Consider the following 3,522-nt stretch of genomic DNA (forward strand, 5'->3'; position numbering starts at 1 on the left):
CAAAACCCACACACACCAAAGCAGTTCAGCAGCCGCTAACAACATGAAGTTGGAATTGGAATTACCTCTGCAGACGCCTGTCAACAAATCTCAGGAAGAAATGATTAGACCAGAGGTAACATGAAAGTAGAAAACAAACAGTCTGTGTTTTCATCACTGTACACCCATAGCCAATTGTTTTGTAGGTTAAAGAATACAGATATAATAGATTCGTTCCCAAATCACCAGTGACAGTCTGTAGAGAGTAAAAATATTGATTTTGGGTGAAATTCTAGGAAACTGATCCAAAATGATGATACGTTTTACATTGATAGCTCCTAACAAAGAAAATAGATATCTAACAAAACTTTCTTCAGACGACCAAGCATGGCTGCGGTTCCAGCAAGTCCTCATTCCGTCGACGCCTAAGTTTCCAGTAACTATGTGGTGCCATCCGGTACCCTAATATCAGTAGGGCAAATGTGTTCCAATTGGTTATGTTAGGATAACAAGAGGTAACCCTTTGATAACGGAGAAACATACCAGCATCAGGCATCCGCACACCCACTCTAACGAGAGCGAAAGTACAACATCAACAACAACAAATGTAAGGAGCTTCAGTTTCTCGCCGCCAGAGCTCTCTGGCAGTGTGCTCGGCCCTCTTACAAATGACAAGCGGAAATCTGACGACAAACCACAAACCAAACAAGCAGAAAGGATAGTGAGATCGTGTAAACTTCCAGTGCTGCTACTTTGGCGTTTTAAACTGTGAGCGCTGGAATGTATTCACCGCGTATCGTGTCCTCTAAAAGTCTTCAAAATAGATGGTGATGGATAATGTCTGTCGGACTTTCTGTGAACCTGTTGACAACTTGGCACAAACCTCCAGAACTCATTCCACTTTAGTGACTGCAAGGACCAATGGGGTTATGTGGCGCTTGTGGGAGGAGGTGACTTGAGGTAAGCTGTTATTGTGCTCTTTATCGACCTTCCACTCTGACAATCAACCCACAAACCATTAACACCACACGGCAGAAGTGATCAGAGGATCAAAATTAATTCTAGACCGGCTGAAAGTGAGTGTGGGGTGAGTGTGATGCCTAAGGTTCATGGGCTTTGTGATGTTGATGACAGGGGAATGTATTTTAGTCACTTGGAGTCAGATTTTGAATGGAAATGACAGGAAAGTGTAAAATAACCTTATTTCATTGGTTTTGACCCTGTAAGACCCTTGCGAGTGTTTGTGCGCAACTGTGGGGTCAAATACTTGCAAGTGTTCAACTCGTCAGTTTAACACTTGCAAGTGCGCAACTCTCCAGTTAAATACTTACATGTGTTTAACTCTCCAGTTGGATACTTGCAAGTGCGCAACTCCCCAGTTGAACACTTGCAAGTATTTAACTGGGGTTTGCGCAGTTACAACTGTTGAGCAGTTGCGCACTTAATTTATCAGTGTAGCTTTTTCACCAGGAACATCATGCTCTTCCTTCTCTCATCCTTTACCTTTGCACTACTCTCATGTTCGAACAGGGTCGGCCAATCCTCATGCTCACAGCCCTCAGGCAATCTCTGTTTGGCAGACTCGTCATTAAGTATAATGGGGTGTTCCCGAAGCCATTTTCTGTAGTGGTCTGGAAACAATAACACACCATGGCTTAAAGAACTGAAGAAGAAAATGAAGAAACAAAATTGAACTTACGTTGTAAAACTACTGTGACTGGTGGTTGAGTCGGGAACACCTTTAAATTTTTATCTTTCCCACTTGGCTTCCAAGCCCTGTAGAACTTGCTTTGAGCACCAAACACAGACATGAGCGCAGCCAAACCAACGCCCAGCCATCCTTTGACTCTACTTGACCAAGGGTGTCCCACATATCGGCATCAACTTCAACGCCATGGCCAATTGGAATCTGCAAGTTGGAAGTACAGTGAATTCGAATCAATATTTGAAATACACATTTTCATCATGTGGTCAAAGAAAGATCAGTTACCAGTTTGGTGGAGAACAGGTGGAAGTTGGGTCCTTGTGAACCGGAAGGAAGATTGCTGCTGCTGTGCTGTTGCATGTCACTTTCATGGTCAAAGTTTTTTCTTCTCAATTAATCCTGCAAGAGTGCCAAATTAGGATGCTGTTTCAGAATACTGTGCACTGATAAATAAAGTGTTCAACTGGCGTGCACAAGGTTGTGTTCAACACTATCGTACACACACTAAGGTGTTAGACAGGAAATTTGAATACTTACAAATGTTCAAAACTAGATTTAAACACTTTAGAGTGTCCCAGAGTTGCACACTTTCAAGTGTGCAATTTTGCCGTTAAACACATTTTAGTATTTAAATATCCAGTCAAACATTTAAAAGTGTGCAACATAGTGTTCAGCACTTGTATGTGCACTACAATTGAACACTTTATTTATCAGTGTGTAATTTCATATGAAAATTGAACTAACTTTCCAAACCAGCCAACTTTTAGGTGAATAAATCATTCTTTTGTAGGGTTGGAAAAACAATATTTTTATTCGGTTAATCGACAGTCGGTGAATAATTTTCATCGAATTATCGGTAAACTTGTTCGATTTTCTAGTAGTAAAATCACGATTTCGGCGAAGACTAATTGATTAACCATGGCTTTTGTTCGAACAACCGAATAACCGTTAGTCTGTTCTTCCAACCCTATTGTTTTGATTTACCTCCATTTGGTAGCTTTTAAATTTTGCATTGACAATTGCAAATTCCTCCTGTTCCACTGCTGCTTGCTGCTCTAGTGATTTAAGTCTATTAAACCATTCATCATCAGTCTGAGCTTGGAGTAGAACTATAATGGAGTAGCAACTAAGTACGTTGAAATGTGTGCCGCACAGGCTGGCGAAGCTATCTCCTCTGAATCTCACCTGCTCAGTTTTTGGAAGCCTATGGTCTACTGCAGCTAATGATGACCTTGTTTTGAGTGTAGCATCATTCAAACTGGAGCTACGACAAGAGAAATCTATCAGACTCCGAGTCAGAAGCAAAGGAAAAGATGGAAGAAAAGAAAAGTGAGATGGACACGGAGGTCGAGATGTTGGAGGCAGAAATAAACAAGATAGATGTGGAAACGGAGAAACAAGAGGAAATAGGAATGGAGTTAGAAGAACTGGACAGCAAAATGCAGAAAGATGAGGAAGCAATTTAAGAGCTGGAGAGACAAATAGAGGAGAAACGTGCAGGAAAAGAAATGATTTGTGGGGGGTTAAAGTCGGACATGCCTTGTAAACTTGGGCCACTTACTTTGAACGTTGAACCAAGTGGAAGACGAAAGTAGTTAGATGAGATCATCAAGCAAAGAGAAATAGAAAAGGATGAATTAAAGGTCCACCCTGAAAATCCACGAAAAACAATAAGATGTAGGAAGTGCTACAAACGATACCACAAGGCCAGTGAATGCCGCAAGAAGTAATTTGCTGTCAAAGTGCCAAAATGTTCTGTGTTACGTGTTGTTAAAGTTCAAATATCAATCAGAATGTGTTCATTGTGCCAAGTTAATCGTTCTATAAGACGTAAATCG

The sequence above is a fragment of the Frankliniella occidentalis genome, unplaced genomic scaffold (assembly GCF_000697945.3).
Source record: "Frankliniella occidentalis isolate FOCC.00 unplaced genomic scaffold, Focc_3.1 Scaffold214, whole genome shotgun sequence".
Lineage (NCBI taxonomy): Eukaryota > Metazoa > Arthropoda > Insecta > Thysanoptera > Thripidae > Frankliniella > Frankliniella occidentalis.